The 17768-nt window shown below is 42.9% G+C and overlaps 2 non-coding genes across 2 annotated transcripts; one reads left to right on the top strand and one right to left on the bottom strand.

Moving 5' to 3' along the window:
- The first annotated feature begins 10254 nt into the window (after window positions 1-10254).
- Trnar-ucu (transfer RNA arginine (anticodon UCU)) lies at window positions 10255-10326 on the top strand. The gene has a single exon. It is a non-coding gene; the product is annotated as a tRNA-Arg (tRNA).
- A 740-nt stretch (window positions 10327-11066) lies between these two features.
- Window positions 11067-11139, bottom strand: Trnai-gau (transfer RNA isoleucine (anticodon GAU)). Its single transcript has one exon. It is a non-coding gene; the product is annotated as a tRNA-Ile (tRNA).
- Window positions 11140-17768: the final 6629 nt, after the last annotated feature.

Genomic DNA, 17768 nt, shown 5'->3' with positions numbered 1-17768 from the left:
AATTTGTCTTGCGCATTAGGGAATGTCTCTCGGGGCTCGGCCGCAACCAATTCTCATTATGGTTGTTAAGGCGACATAGGCCTTGATTTGAAGCCAGGTGGGGCTGTCGCTTTGGCCAAAAGTTGGTTTTGGACGACCGCCTTTCGGCTGTTTCATAACAGCTCGTTTTGCATTGAATGGCGGTTCGGTGGAACTAAATACCGGTGCAACATTGGAAAACTGTCCTCTTTTTAGATACCGACTTGCAGTTATCTTTGTGTAGGCATCTAAAAAAACTGCGAAACGGCTGCTCCTTGACATCTGATAGCGAAATATTGCTAAATTTCAACTTTGGTTTCAAAACACTCGTATTTGATTCAAATACTCCTTTTCAAATAGTGTACAAATTAGATAGAAGTGTAATAGTCCGGCGTGTGTGAAAACGTATCTCGTAAAAGAGCCAAGAGCTCCAACAATTGAAATGCCGCTGAGTAGCTTAAAATCATGGAGCGAGTGCGAATTGTGGTGGCAGCACTTGCTGATAGTCGGCGCTGTTTCCATAGAAGAACATGTGAATTTTTTGTGATATGATATAATCGAAAGTTGGCTGATTGGAGCCACACTTTCCTCAAGTTTTGTCTTTATTTGACGTTCTGCGCCAGATTCAGTCACTTCGACTTCTGCGCGACCATGCTTGCGTAGTTGAGCAGAATTACACTGGCACTTTCAAAACTGCTAAATATTTAGCATCCACCGGCATAGTCAATAATGCAACGTATAAATATATTTTATTGTTGGTAGATTAACCATGAACATTCGTGTTGTCGGTTCAGATCTGGTGATAACTTTCTCTGAAAACTGAACCCTGGTATTTGTCATGAGGTGGCTGAAGATGGACCTCCACGAAGCGCCGTGATGAAGACGTTAAGCGATGTGAACGGGCAGCGGTATTTTGCTTCAATATAGATACAGCGCCCGCACTTCGGGCACTATGCATATTGCGAAAAAAACGTATTCGTATGTTGCGCGCCACTCTTCAACTTACATAAAAAATACTACAAAGCGTTCATTTATGGGAACAGCGCGTACAATTTAGCCGAGAGTGTACGTTAAAGTAAATAATTGTGGGACTTCCGAAGAAAATCTGAAATTTTGTGCCTGGAACCGATGCTGTTCTTTGCAAAAGCATCTAGATTTACCCTTAAATATTTTAGCAGCTTAGCAAAGGAATACGACTGTTCCAAATAAACCAGCAGATGGCGCTTGGTGAGCGCAGGAAGTACCTGGCATGTACTGACAGAGGAACGGAACATTGCGAACTGGAAAAATATCCTTAGGCATTAAAGTGACACCCGAAGAAGGAGATCGAATTGTGGAGTGTGAGAGGCAGTAATAAAAGAAAGGAATCGGGTTCCGTAGTCGTGTTTGAAGACACCCGCTCTGCGGTAGCTGTGGTGTCCAGAGGCTGTCGTGAGGAAGCACGAACACGCAACTCGGCGCGCTTCCCAACTGAATCGTTCGCCTGCATTGTGACGTCGTGGTGCTGTGTGCCGAGCAACCACCAAACCTAACCAGCACGTTCAACTTATGTGCATCAAAAGCTGTCATAGTACATGAGACGTTCTACCTATCGCTAACACCTTTTTTCTACTGAACTAGAAACTACGGTTTTTTCTTTAAATCGCAAAAGCTGAATGTGTTAAGGAATGATTTTTATGGTATTTCTGTCATTCGCCGTAACAATCCTATTATCCTTTCATGCGTCATATTAAATTTTCTTCACTGTTTTCATCGCACTTCCAAAACGCATGTCTCTTTTCTGCAACATGAGCCTAGATGATTAACCAAAAAATATCCCTGCAGCAATTTCAGCAGTTTTCAATATTGTAACACATGCCCTGGGATTGTCTCTATACCACGCGTTCTGAGGGTTCTGAAACCGTTCCGCATCCTCACATAGTTGTTTGAACCACAAAACCGATTGGCGTTCCGGCCGCCGCCATATGCAGCAATCGAAACAAATTGGTTTTATTTCCATTCGCCCTGTTGGCTCTGGCAAGAAAATCACGTGTTATTTGCAGCAAAAGCATGCGAAGCAATTTTTTTGTTACTTTGAAATAGAATGTGTTGCAAGGAACCAATTTTGTTTTGGCAGACATGTGCTCCAGGATTGCGCTTGGAAAAGATTTTCAAGGTTTATTGCTTCTTGACAAGAGCGTTTATTCGAAAAGAAACGCGCCGCTACTTCCAATAACAAGTTGCTTGCAAAACGTAGACCCTTAAGTTCCGCTGCTTTCTTTTAGGTTTCTATAACATTTCTAATAACAGTGAAGTCTGCAGGTCATAAAATCACAATTGCAAAAGCCTGTTTTTTGTTTTTCTTCTTTCTATCAAATGTGCTTTTGCTTTTGTAGCTGGGGTCAAAAGACTACTGCAAGCCATGTCCGCCCAAAAAGGTCAGGTGGAACACGTCGGCCAGCATATTGTCACGAAGCCAAGGACGACGCAGTTGTTTTGTAAAAGAAACAAGTTTATTGGAGCGAACTTGTGCTCCCCTAACAACTCAAAAGAATACAGAGGCGGCGAGGCAGCGGTCAACAAAGTGACGTGCGTCGGCGAGCGTATCAGAATCAAATAGGCCGGCGTCTGCTCTGCAGGCTTTTTAAGAGCGAATGCTCTTTATAAGCGACCCCAAACCATCCACCGCCGGCGTCGGCGGCGGCGTCCGCAGTGCTCTTTAAAGAAAAACCAGCATCCGGCGCCAGGTTTCGATCCGAGGACTTTGCGGGCCGCAGCGCGACGCGCTACCGACCAAGCCACAGACGCGACGGTGACATCAGAGTTAGACGCGCCTTATATCTTTAACGCATTCGAACTACGTCGTCAGCGGCGTGCGTTGGCGACTCAGCGGCGTTATAGCGGCTTGATAACTGCGTGGTGTACACGTGCTACTACAAACCCGATGGAAGAGATGGCAGAGAAGGCGGCGAGGCGTTGGGCTGCGGGGGCCGAGCGCAAGCGCCGCAAGCGGGCCGACAACCGTGCATTCGCACTTTCACATTCTCCCCCTCGGGGAAATGCGGGGGAATTTTTTATCTTTCGGCGCGCGTGGTTCTGGAACCGTCGATTCGCATCGAGAACATTGTAGGACTAAGATTATTCCGGGCTGTTCATCTTAGATCGGAATGCTCTCTCTATCAGAACAGATAACACATGCGGCACAGAAAGAAAGAATGGAACACGGGCTTCCCTTGGCACAGAGACAACACAGACCGCCGCAGCCGGGCGGTAAAAGCAAAACAAAAATAAACAAACCCAATGCATGGTTCGCTGCAATATTGTGGCTTGGGAAACAAAGGAAGTAGCTAGGTTTATTTTTCTAGTCTCATAATACTCACTTAAAAGCTATGTTATTGAACCAGAGAATAGACTACCGAAGTATTTATATATAGATAAATTTGCTCCAACAAGAAGAGGAGCTGGATGTTGCGAACTTTTTATTAATGAAAGGTTTATTCAATGTCTTAAGCACAAGATGTTGAAGAGTTTTGAACAGGCAACGGCTTAAAACGGCTGCTCACGTTGACCGTAATCACAAGAAAACTTCTTTGCAACATCGCGCCATCAGATATGAAGCATCAAACAAGATAAGAAAGTGGCATGCCACGCCACTGCAGTTTGTAGCACACACGTACAGACTGAAGGGAGGACGAAATTCTCATTTCGAACGGCTATTCGCAGGTTTAAATGATCCAACACCCTTCCGTACAGCGAGACAGCCTTCAAGTAAATTGGTGTAGTAATCAGCGTGGGTGGTCCAGATGTGTAGGCAGTCAAAAATACCATTTTCCTTGCCGTGTTAGAATAATACTTTAGGGCATACTACCTAAGGTTCTCAGTTTACCGCCGCGGTGATGAATATTTCAGCTGTAAATTTAGGATAATGAATTAGGTATTAAGATTACACGCTCAAGCCCACAGCTGTTACCTGCACTTATGACAACTATTGTATGTAGTGAACAGCGAGTACAATTATTCTTAAAGGTCGTTTTAACAGAGAGGGAATAATTCTTGATACCAATCCTCAGAGCGATTTGCAAAAGTGCGGGTGGCAGAATTTCGTAAGGTGACGCTTTTTTGTAAATTGTTCGTGGAAATCGCGAACTAAGCATGGTTTCAGACATGAAAGTGTTTTATTCCAGTACACGCAAACGTTTGAGTGACGTCATATCTGTCACGGAAATGACGCCAGTACAACGAAGCAAGCGGCCTGTGAAGGGTGCACCCCTGCACATAAGGTCTTTTTGCGGGGAAGCAGCCTTTACAACCAAAGAGTCAGACGTCCTATCTAACCAGAGTCAGACGCCTTTAAAACCAAAATCAGACGTCCTATCAGGCCTTGAAGTAAACCAGAGAACGGTAGGGCGTTTGGCCTAAGGCGCGCTTGGAAAAACAACTAACGAAGCAGTCCAGGGAGATATGGGATGGGCGTCGTTTGAAGCTAGAGAAGCTCAGAGTAAAATATGCTTTGAGATGAGGTTGAGGGCAATAGATAAACAAAGGTGGGCAGCTAAGGTTTTTAGGTACCTATACTTGAAAAGCGTGGACACGCAGTGGCTAAGGAAGACTAGAAGGCTAACGATGAAATACGGAAAGAACAGTGGAGAATCCAAAACAGCCAAGGTAACCAGAAAAGAGGCAAGGCAGATTGAAACGAATAGATGGAGGGAAAAAATGGAAGCTAAAACTTGATTCGACATGTACAGGGCTGAGAAATTGAACATCAGAAAGGAAAATTTCTACGATAATTCCCAGGGCAGTGCTTTGCTTTTTGAGGCTATAGCAGGTTGCCTGCGAACTGAGAGTTTTGTGGGGAAGTATTCACAAAATGTTGGGGTATGCGTGGTCTGCGGAAAAGAAACAGAAACTATGAGGCACATAGTGTTTGAATGTGAGGGTATCCATCCAAATCTCTATGAAGGGAATATTGGGCTTCCAGAAGCCCTAGGATTTAAGGGTATCACAGGGGAAGTTAACTTCAAGGCTGTCGAGGGGACGAAAAAAAGGTTAGAATGCTGGTGGACGAAAGGTAGAGAGGGGAATATTGCCTAGGACAGTTACCACCTGTTACAGGGGAAAGAAGTATTTCGTGCCTAATAAGCTTTAGTCTGCCCTAAGCAGCGCTAGTATTAAACCAAGAGTGTAAAACATGGTTATATTAGTCCTTTTTGGTAAGATGACACGTCATCACCCCGCTGCAAACGGGAAACCAATTGCAATCACAATCAATTACCATCAGTACGTTATACGTAGGGTTGTTCGTTTTCGTGTTTTACAGTTCAACACGAAACTGTGTTATCCTAGGGTAAACCAAGATTTCACTGACCTCGTATCCGTCACAAAAGTATCGCCAGTACACGTTTGCCGAAGCGACCCGCCAGTAGGACATCGTTCGCCGATCACATCCACATGACAGCCGCCGACGTGCAAATCATGCTTAGCTGCAGATTTGGCTGCACATTCCAATTCTATGGCAGAGGAATCAACCACAATTTTAGTTTACAGCTTAAAAAATTTCAACCCTGCCATTTTTCAACGTGCAGCTTGTAATAACAGCCCCATTTGGTAGATATTGCTGTTAACAGTTTCTTGCTATAAGCTGCATTCCAATCTTTTAACGAGTTCATATACTCGCTCTGGCTGGTTTTTGTGGTACGGCTGATGTGAATTCCACTTTAACTTCGCTACGCTACATTCGGGTAGAGCGGCGTAATACAAACCCTAACGTCTTCCTTAACAATTACCTTAACAGAAATGCTGGAGAGAGTGGAGAGGAGCACAGCCCCTCCAGTAGCGTTGTGGTCGCCGCAACAGACGTGTATTCTGGAGGACACGGCTTCTTATCCCACCCACAGGGCATGTCTTTTTCCACTTTTTTTCTTTCACAAAAACCCTGCACCTGTTTAAACAACAACAAATGACCTACCACATACTCCTCGTGGCTTCCCTTGGGTTTTTAAATGCCTACCCTTTTATGTGTAATATTTCAATGAGCCACTAATTTTCTTTTCCGATGTTCTGTCTCTCTCTCTCTCTCTCTCTCTCTATATATATATATATATATATATATATGTATATATATATACATGTATATATATATAAATCTATTTCAGAAAACTTCGAACAAGGTCGAAACCACGATTGTTGTCAACGTTTCAGCAACGAGACTTGCCTTCGTCAGGGCCCTGCCGTCGACTTGCCCTGACGAAGGCAAGTCTCGTTGCTGAAAAGCTGACAACAATCGTGGTTTCTACCTTGTTCGAAGTTCTACTGCTCCCTTATATATATATATATATATATATATATATATATATATATATATATATATATATATATATATATATATATATATATACATAGATGATATCTTCATGCTTCGGGAACATGGTCGCGTGACTCTAGGAACGTTTATATCTCGCCTCAATTCTTCGCATCCGACTATTAAATTCTTTTGCCAGTATTTTGAAAAAAGTAGTTAACTTCCTGGATACTACCGGCATTCTAGACAACGGTAAACTTAAAACCACGTTTTTTAGAAAACCAACAGACAGGCAGCAGTACCTAGATTATAAAAGCCATCACCCGAGACACTGCAAGCAAGGGATCTTTGTAGGACAAACCACCAGGCTTAGAAAAGTATGCAGTGATGACAGTGACTACGTAAAGCCTCTAGATGAACTCAAGTCCACCCTTATGAGCAGGAACCACCCCAAAAGATCGCTCGATCAGGCGTACAAACGTGCATCTAATCTCAAAAGGGATGAAGTGCTCAACAAAGAGCAACAAAACGAAAGCGCAAGGCCACCTTCCGTAATAACTAAATTTTCAAACGCCTTCCCAAACGTGACCAATATACTGCGGATATACTAACCCATTCTAGCCACTAACGACCTACTTAAAAAGACGTTCCCGGAGGCACCTAGAGTTACCTATTGGAGAAACAGGAATCTAAAAGATATTTTAGTGCATGCTAAAACAGGGCCTTCAAAGCAACCAGTCATTGCCAGATGCTCCCATCCCAGATGCGAGACTTGCAGGCACCTGCAGACAGACTGCATTGTAAAAAGCATATCCAGTAAATATGTCCACAAGATTAATTCGTTTTACGTGCACTTCAGCGAACATTGTGCATATGTCGGAATGTTCAATATGCCACAAACAGCATACAGGCGAAACGAGTCAAGCTATTAGCCTAAGTCTTAACGGTCACCGGGGAGACACTCTTAGCTAATTCTTCGTAGGTGTAGCGCAGCATCTGAACAAAGCAGGCCACAATTTTGATGACCTTAAGTTGAATATACTTCAGTCAAACTTCAAGTTTCCCAGAGACAGGAAATACAGAGAATCCTATTTATTTAACAAATAACACTTCATGGAACCTGCTGGCATTAATGCATCTAGGGGCAACTTGAAATCCTTGCAATATTCACAGGGATTACAGCATTAGGCATTATCCTGCATATACCTTATCCAAATACTATGACCCCCTCCCTCTGCTCCTTAGTTGGTTACCTAATTCCTTTTGTTTTCCTTCCTCAAATTCAAGTTTAGTACGCGCCCGCATCACTCCGACCTTTCCTGTGAAATTCGATTTTATTTCTACTTTTTTGCTCCGCTTCGTCTTGTACGCCATGCGCCACTCTAACTTTATCTTTTCGTTTTTAAGTTTCAGAACAGGACTGTTCTAGGGATGTTTCTGTTGGCGACACGTGCCATTTTACTTTTAGTGTTATTGGTTTTTCTTTTGTCTGTGTGTTTGTGTGGTTTTGCTCCCTGTTTTTCTTTTTCCTTGACCTAGTTATCCCCCGCCTTCTCTACCTTTTCGTTTGACCTGAGGGTTGCAGATAGTTTCTTATAAAGACCCCTCTCACCGCCTGTTCTGCTTCTGGCGGTTCTGAGAAACTTCGGTATTCCGCGCCGCGGGTCAACAAACACCCTCTCACCCTTTTTCTCTAAGAATTTCCCGGAATATCAATCTCCAGCTGACTTCCCTCTGACCTACTTCGTGGCTCAAACTAGACAATCTTCTTTCCCCTCAATATCTCCCCCGACATACTCCCAAACAAATCCGCTTTCTCAATTACACTTCCTTCTTTCCTTCTCTGCCCTGACGAAAGAAAGTCTCTTTGCTAAAACGTTAGCAACAATCGTGGTTGCTACCTTGTTGGGAGTATTTTTTTCTTGTATATATATATAAATATATATCGATTTAGATGAGTTTTGCAACGGCCCTGAAGAAACGTTCAGGTAAAAGATAAAAACAACTTTGCGGTTAACTTGTTTATTATAAATTAGTCCAACAGTTTCAGAAGTAGAACTTCCTTCCTCAGGGACAATCCTACAAGCATTGCGGGATTGTCCCTGAGGAAAGAAGTTCCACTTCGGAAACTGTTTGACTAATTTATTAGAACAAGTTAACCGCAAAGTTGTTCTTATCTTTTACCTATATTTATATATATATATATATATATATATATAAATATATATATATATATATATATATATATATATATATATATATATATATATATTACCCTAATTCCTAATTACCCTAATTACCTAATTCCTTTTGTTTTCCTTCCTTAGATTCAAGCCCGCATCCCTCCAACCTTTCCTGTGAAATTCGATTTTATTTCTACTTTTTTGCTCCGCTTCGTCTTGTACCCCCTGCGCCACTCTAACTTTATCTTTTCGTTTTTAAGTTTCAGGTATATATATATATATATATATATATATATATATAGAAATTGGGAAATGAGGGGCTCCGTGAAATAAGACAGAAAATAAGGGTTGGCAGTCAAGAAAACCTCGGAAAGCAAAGAGGAGGTTGTGGTGGGTCATAGAAACAGATGAAGAATTTTTTTTTGTAGAAAAGAAAGTGGTGAAAAAATGCCCGCCGGGTGGGCAAAAAAAAAAATCTTCAACTGTTTCTATGCCCCACCACAACCTCCCCTTTGCTTTCCGAGGTTTTCTTGACTGCCAACCCTTATTTTCTGTCATATATATATATATATATATATATATATATATATATATATATATATATATATATATATATATATATATATAGAAATTGGGAAATGAGGGGCTCCGTGATATAAGACAGAAAATAAGGGTTGGCAGTCAAGAAAACCTCGGAAAGCAAAGAGGAGGTTGTGGTGGGTCATAGAAAACGATGAAGAATTTTTTTTTTTGTAGAAAAGAAAGTGGTGAAAAAATGCCCGCCGGGTGGGCAAAAAAAAAAATCTTCAACTGTTTCTATGCCCCACCACAACCTCCCCTTTGCTTTCCGAGGTTTTCTTGACTGCCAACCCTTATTTTCTGTCATATATATATATATATATATATATATATATATATATATATTTGTATATCTTAAGGTTGCAGTCGTCGCTGCCAGTGCTATTCGGCTGTCTCCGAAATATTTAATAGGGCCGAATGTCGTGTGTTTGCCTTGTTTCTTTGATACAGTTATAAATAAGCGAAAAAATGAGTCCAGAAAAAATCGGCCGTTTTTTCCGGGGTAGCGTATGTATATATATATATATATATGTAGGCAGCCGATGAGGTGGTGCGGACGAGCCCACGTTTGTTGTGGTTGAGTTGGCTGTGCCATAGACAGGACGAGGCGCGTAGAACGAGGGTGCCGTTCCAGAGGTGTGCCGGGTGCCGAGTGTGTTCCGTGCCAGCTGGTCAATCTGCTGATGATGATGGTGGCGCTGAAGAAGATGATAGCGGCGCTACATATATGTATATAGGGTTTGTAAATGAGGGGCTCGTTAGGAAATACAGAAAGAAATGCCGGCAGTCTGCAACGCCAAAGAAGGCATAGGGGAAATGTTAGACTATTTTTTACCGTTAGGGACGTTACATTATTTTTTTTATTAATTGCATGAGAAAGAAAGAAAGAAAAACACGCGCCCAGAGTGGGGACCGAACCCACTCCTTTCGATTAGATCTCGAATGCCTTACCAATTCGGCTGTCCGGGCGACTGTGTTCACCTTCACTTTCTGGGGTATTTATATTCACTACAACTGTATCTGACGCTTGAGGGTGGTAGCCAGCGCCACTCAGACATTCGCGTCACGCCCCGGGGGTTGAAAAGAAGGTCCCCTTCTCCCCGTGTAGTCTGAGTGGCGCTGGCTACCACCCTCAAGCGTCAGATACAGTTGTAGTGAATATAAATACCCCAGAAAGTGAAGGTGAACACAGTCGCCCAGATAGCCGAATTGGTAAGGCATTCGACATCTATTCGAAAGGCGTGGGTTCGGTCCCCACTCTGGGCGCGTGTTTTTCTTTCTTTCTTTCTCATGTAATTAATAAAAAATAATGCAACGTCCCTAACGGTAAAAAATAGTCTAACATTTCCCCTATGCCTTCTTTGGCGTTGCAGACTGCCGGGATTTCTTTCTATATATATATATATATATATATATATATATATATAGGACAGAAATAAGGGTTGGCAGTCAAGAAAACCTCGGAAAGAAAAGGGGAGGATGTGGTAGGTCATTGAAACAGATAAGGAATTTGGAAAGAAATAAAGTGGAGAAAAAATGCCCGGCAGGCGGGATCCAAACCCACTACATCCAGAATACCGGTCTGGTGCGATAACCGCTACGCTACTGGCGGGGCGATTTTCCCCTCCACTTTCTGGGGTATTTATGTCAATGTAATTTTTTCCTGTGCTTGGGGGGGGGGGGGGGGGCAGCCGGCGCCACTCCGATTTTTGGGGGTGAAGGGGGACTTCTTTTTAACCCCCGGGCCATGACTGGAGTGTCTACGGCATGTCGAGAGTGGTCGACCAGCGCTGAACCCTCTTAAGCTCCCTATGGCACCAAGACTGCAATAACAGAGGCCCTCGCTATGCATGGAGCGAATGAGAATAGGAAATGAGGGGCTTGTTGTAATAAGACAGAAATAAGGGTTGGCAGTCAAGGAAACCTCGGAAAGAAAAGGTGGAGGATGTGGTAGGTCATTGAAACAGATAAAGAATTTGGAAAGAAGGAAAGTGGAGAAAAAAATGCCCGCCAGGTGGGATCCGAACCCATGACCTCCAGAATATCGGTCTGGTGCGATAACCACTACGCTACCGGCGGGGCGATTTTCCCCTCCACTTTGTGGGGCATTTATGTCAATGTAATTTTTTTCCCGTGCTTGGGGGTAGTAGCATGCGCCAGAGCGGCGGTAGCCAGCGCCAGCGCCAGACCGTTATCGCACCAGACCGGTGTTCTGGAGGTTGTGGGTTCGGATCGCACCTGGCGGGCATTTTTCTCACTTTCTTTTCAAATTCTTTATCTGTTTCAATGACCTACCACAACCTCCCCTTTGCTTTCCGTGGTTTTCTTGACTGCCAACCCTTAATTTTGTCTTATTACAACGAGCCCCTCATTTCCTGTTCTCATTCACTATATGCATAATATATATATATATATATATATTTATATGTGTGGGTACAAGGTGGAAGCACAATTGTTGCCAACGTTTCAGCAAAGAGATTTGCTTTCGTCAGGCCAATTTTTTAATTTTTTATTTCTAGGATACCTTTTTTGTCGCCCGTAGGATTATTGGCTGGGGGATGAGGTTCGACTAAAGCAATCTCTGTATCGAGGGGCAACATTGCATGACCTAATACTTCATAGTCCGGTCAATTGAGACGCTGATTTTCTACATACCGTGCAAGCTGTAATTGGCGAGGGAAGCTTGTCATGTTGAAACTGAACCGCTTGCCTATTACTTAGATAATTTTCCTATATATATATATATATATATATATATATATATTGATGCATAGCGCAGCGGGAGCCAAATCCCAGAATTGACGAAAACAATCTTGCATCTTGTATCTGTAAATGTGCCTGGCGTCTCTACAATTTCTAAAGGAACGCTTCGGAAGACGACACACATGTTGGGACATTATGGGCTAACGTGTATAGATCTATAGACACCGGCATTTGATGAAAGCAGAATAAAATTACGAAAGGCCAATGCGTCGCTGAATGGGAATAGCATGCTCCTGACTTGTGGAAGAGCATTTTTGAATGACGGAGGACCAAGGGATAATTTATTCAATACTACGGATCCGGAATTCACTACATTGTTCTCTTTACTGCGCTGGGATAAAAATATGATGGTTGGGAAAGTAGGACACCTGCACAGTCATATTAAAAATCTGGACCAATTTAATCATAGCGCACAAACAATTCTACTGGCATTGTTGTGCCTTAAATAATCGAAAATTTGATGCCAAATTAATTCTCACGATAGCAATATACTCCCCAGCTATAAAAAACAGAACGTATCAAGAACACAGAGAAACAGAATAAACAATCCTTGTGCCGCTGCGCTTCGTTGTAGATCTACCATAAACAATTCAATTTAGTAGCTGTAGATAACTGTGCGCGTGTTCCATAACGGTTACTGGTAGACTTTGTAAAACATCGCACCGAGGTTCTATTCAATGTCCACCGTCATGAATATTTGTTCAGTCTCTGGTACACGTAAAAGGCTGTTATTTCGCGATTCTCGCTAGAATTGCGCGAAGTGTTGCCACGCGCAATTTTGCTCGGGCGCCATTTTGATTCCTTGCTTGCATGATAATTACTATCCCAAAGACGTACTGACGAAGTTAATTACAATCCCAAGGGCGTATCCTCTATGTGGAGCTGGCGTATTAGGAAGTCACCCCTGAATGCATACTTTCAATTTATACATAAAAAACCTTTAGGACTTACAGGTACTCCTAATAGAACTTTTTTGTTTATTCAGCAAGCAATGCTTCGCATCAAAACAGCTGCATTTAAACTCCGTTTGGAACGAAGCTATCGTAATATTGAAAGAGAGGAAGTGCTCTTTAGTGCAGAAATTGACTGTTTGTTATACTTTCAGACATCTTGAAAGAGTTACCAAAAGCGGTAAGCACATTTTCAGAAAATGTATAGTTCATACCGTCTTATCATTTACACTGAGAATTTTGTTTAAGTTACTTCTTCATAACAGTGAGGAGCGAAATTAAGGATAAAAATTATTTTATCCGCACATAGAAGCTTTTCCCAGCTAACTGACACTATGGAGGTGAAATTCACAGCTGTACATTAAAGTGACGGTGGTGTGATTTTACGCTAGACGACTGGTCTCAAGTAGGGTTTGTCCCTGAACCGCTGACTAGGATATTGTAATTCTAGAGTTATCCACACAACAGTCGTGCTATTTCTAAAGACGGCTCCACGCAGCTTTTTAAAAAAAATTCAACAGTCCCCGCCAGCTCCCAGTCGCGGATAACTGGCTGCAGAGAAGCGTCGCGCTAGCGTTTCGCTTATCTCCGATAATGCCGGCTCGAATAACACCAGAGAAACTTTTTCATTCGCATCAAACTGTAAGATATATAGAATCAGGGAGGCCAAGGTAATCTGCTTATTAGCCTTTAAAATATTTCATACTGTTTCAAAGCAGTGCGGGCACAGAAAAAAAAATTTTATTGCAGAACATCTTCTGCAATGAAGGACTGATATAACATATATTTCATAAGGCTGATTTATTTCATAAAATTCGTGCCACCTTGAATACTGCTTAACTCCGGTGTCCCAAGTTAGGAACTCTGCGTGCTGCCTTGCATGCAGCAGCTGGAATCCTTAGTACCACCAATGGCTTCAGGAATAAGCCGGTGAGCGTCAGTCACTGGGCCGGACAGAGGTATTTATTTGCGGTTGAGTAAAGCTTGTGCGTCTGTAATACCTTCATAGTTAACTGAGGTCGCCCATGTGTACTGGTGTGACACACACACATAAAACAAATGAGCTGGATCATTTTGGTTAGTACGACGTGTGTTGGCCATGCCCCTTCTTCATGGAAGAACTGACCCGATGCTTAAGGCCAAAGGAGTGCTTGTACTTGTCCGCTAGAAAAATTGTTTCCAGGCCTTTTAGGTAGCAACGTCGATCGTGCGGTCGATCAACTTTGTGTTTGCTGCAGTTATTGCGACAAACGCGTGGTGTCTTAGGTCGTAAAAGTTTCATAAATTGTCTTTTATAAATATTCTGAAACAAGAACTACCAGCAACTGCAACAGCCTGTTGTTAGAGATCAGCTTCTTTCAGAAGCGAGAAGACAACGGGGAGTTATTAGGGTAACTGCCACGAGTTAAATAAACGATTCCTGCAGAGTCCTACTTTTAGGCTTGTACGTGCTATTTTCAAATACCAATCGGCCGAAAGTTTTTTATATAGCCTTCAGTACTATCTGGGGCTTGATTCAGATGTCAGACTCGTAGGCGGAACCTTTCCATTCAGCATAACCCTGAGACGAGTCAACCGAAGCAGCACATGAACATTTCCGAGGATCCTCACATGACTAAGGCATCTGGCACGCTCCAGTGATGAAAGACATAGAGAGAGAGCCGTATTCACGTCACAGGGCTTTGTCGCCTTCTCGAAATCCTGCTTGCCTTCCTCGCGGCTGGCTGGAGAGCCATGGCAAAGCCGGCTCGTCGTATTACAAGAACGCGCTTCGGGTCAAAGCGCATGAATGACGCATTCAGGGACACCTAGGCAGGTGAGCTTCATTTTCGCGCAAGTCATTGCCGTCCTGGCCGCTTAGTTGAACAAAAGGTATACCACCAAAGAGGCCTTTTTACAAATGCCTTCGGGTCGAAGCGTGGACACCCAGCTACATAAACAACCGAAGTGAAGGCTCGTTTAAGCATTGGCCAGGGCAGGCTACTTTTAGGAGAATGATAAACAATTCCTAATATCAATGAATGTTAAGACATTTAAAAAAAAACACAACAGACTCAACGGTTCAAGTGTCTTGTAATCAAAAGTTATTTATCCAGGTTTTTTCCCTATTGGTACCTTGTATGCGAACTGGCACCTTGAACACCTCGATTTGAACCGCACCAAGGGCGGAATTCTACGAAGAAGCGAATGAAAGCGAAGAAAGGCACATCGAGAGGTTGCATGAGGTAAGAATCCTGTGGATGTAATTTGCTCCCAAGGACTCAGAAACCAAAGCGAAGAGAAGCAAGTAGGATGTGGAAGTTATATTGTGAAAATAAATATGGTCACGTTTTCGACTTCAAAGCCCGTACCGTATTAGACTGCCCCGAAGAATGTTCACAAAATAGGTACAAAATAGAACCTTCACACAGTATTCAGGCACCTACCACGTACTACATATTTGCAATGGCGAATGGAGACCACCTGCAGCGAGTAAGAATGGATTCCTCTCTTTCCGAAGCGATTGTCGAATACGCCTTTTCGAGGTCCCATTCAATCTTTGTAACAGTGTGAACCAACTCCCTACTTGAGTGCTTCTGGAATCAAGCCACGTAAACCTGCCACTGAATATTCAGAAAACTCCAGCTCCTCTACAAGGACGCATGTAAACATGCCATTGCTCAGCGAACTTCATAGTGACCACTGACCCTTTGCGTTTCGTAGTGACATTGTGAGGTGTTCTCTTTTCCCTTATCCTTTCATTGCCTCCGCAGGGCACTCGTACCTCTTATCTTTTAATAAGGTTATTACTAAAACTATGCATGTGGTATTTAGCTGTTCGTTTCTTGGAAGCATAAAAGAAAGGATAACAAACGTAAGAAGAGATGCCAATGAGTTTATCGAGAAGTTATATTCGTATTTTGTCGTACCACGAATTATTCCTTTTTAAGCGGCTTATCTCAAATGCTCTTTTCAGCCTTTGTGCCTACTTTTCTTTATTAAAGTTATTACTACTACTCTGCATGTGATAGTTAGCTTCATATCTATTGAAATCTCTAAAATAAAGGCTAAAACTACAACAGGAGACCCCAGTGCGTTTATGGAGGATTTAGCTCCGTTGTTTGTCGTACGATGAAATATTCCTTTTGACGAACGTCATCCCAAGTGATTTCCTGCAAAAAAAACGAATTTCAGCTTCCACACTTCTATCAGGAAACTTTCAATCGCAAGACCAGCGAATTTTTGTGCTGTAAGCTGGATTTGATATTTTTTCTATTTCCTATAACATGCATCTTACATGGAGTAGGAACGTAGAGGGACCAAACCTCCTGCTGTAAGCCCGCTGGTCTCCACGCGGGCTAAGTTGTTTTCTTACTTCGGAATAGGCGCGTAAGGATTTGATATGGTCATCTGAATCGGAGATTGCAGGGCTTATGAGGTATCAGCTCTAGTGATTTTTGCATTCAGGCCGATACTACGCAGAAGCCCTTTTTTCAACACCTTTTTTCTGGACAGCGAGTCATCTCCAGGCAGTATCTGTTGAATTTACAAGCACTTTCTTTTCATATTACGACGGGCTTAGCAAAAAAAAAGGTTAAGCATGGCGTCTCCTGGGTCCTAGCGCACAAACTTCAGTTTTCTTTGTTTTTCCTTCTCCTCTTAAGAAATACGGCGAATACAGAAATACGGCGACTACAGGCAAAATGCATTTGGCTTCTTTCAGTTTCGTATAGCCACCATTGATTCCTCCACCTATTTATTTTTCGCCGCAACATCTCTTTACCTTATTTTGTTACACATTTAACGCTGGTCTTAGACTTGTCGTAGGTGGTGCACGAGCTTCAGATTTCCTCCAAGTCACGCCATGCGTCTACTAGCTCGATGTGGTAAGCACCGTGTAATGTGTTTGTCAGCGGGCTTCAGTGCCCATGTGCTATACAAGAGCTGGCATAGCTACAAACTACAGCCACATGAAGCGTAGCTCCTCTTGCGCATTCTTTACGCGCTTCCCGAAGTCATTGTTAGGGGAAATGAAAACACCCTTGTTCTTGGAGGTAAACTTTCACGGCTGCGGACTATCGTTTAAACAAAGCAGTGCGATAATTCGCATTCTGGAGGCGTTTTCCGACACAACATCAGGGTGGGTGTCCATTCCTATGCCGCCGTGGAAGTGCAGGCAGTCGGTGCCGTGCAATAAAACCCTCGTCCGCTCGACAGTTTGGTCCTGAAGCTGGTCGCTACGCAGTATATTTTGTACCTCTCCTTTACGAGGTGCATCATCGAAGCAAAACTGCCCACGCGAATCCTAAAGGTAGTTTTTTCAGGGAAGCTCTCTTTTGGCAAGAGCTATCTATATTTTCGTTGTACGGGCGCAAACGCATAGGTCCACTATCTGGTGCAAAACTGCTTGAGTCCGCGTGAAATCTGAAAGTTTTCACTGCTTCAATACGTATTTTAAGTGTATTGGAAATCACTAGCACCATTCGAAACTTCAAAATACTTCCGGGTGGATAAAGAATTACGCGTTCGCACTGCCATGTATACGTTCGACACGCTTTATCTTTCGCGTGCATCCGAATCGCTTGCGTGTATAGTTCCTCAGGCACATCGGGAAAGGGGGGAGGGGGATAAGGGAGGGGGCGTACACGATCGCACCGCACTTTATACAAGGCATTACAGGTACTCGTTTGCCTAATTTGCTAATTGTCTAATTGTCCCATGGCTTCTCGGAAATCAGTACCGTCGTCAAGGCAAACGCCGTACTGTAGTTAAAATTTCACTTCTCTTCTGTCATCTCGAGGATCTGCCTGTATAGTTAATACTCCAGCTTTTCTGATCATCCACCTTCAATGGAAAATATAATTATTATACCTTTTGTCATTTTCGTTTCCGAATAATAGGTGCGCTGCACCGCAAGCAGTTCTTTAAAAATGGAGCAGCAGAATATGGCAATGTCGCTAAATTGCGCAGAGCAGCAAGTGTATTCAGAAAAAAAATTTTACACACAACGCCGCA

Source organism: Haemaphysalis longicornis, unplaced genomic scaffold (assembly GCF_048455015.1).
Source record: "Haemaphysalis longicornis isolate Haplotype H1 unplaced genomic scaffold, Haemaphysalis longicornis Haplotype H1 scaffold_5, whole genome shotgun sequence".
NCBI lineage: Eukaryota > Metazoa > Arthropoda > Arachnida > Ixodida > Ixodidae > Haemaphysalis > Haemaphysalis longicornis.
The sequence above is the reverse complement of the archived record's forward strand: the minus strand, read 5'-3'. Positions and strand labels throughout refer to the sequence as shown.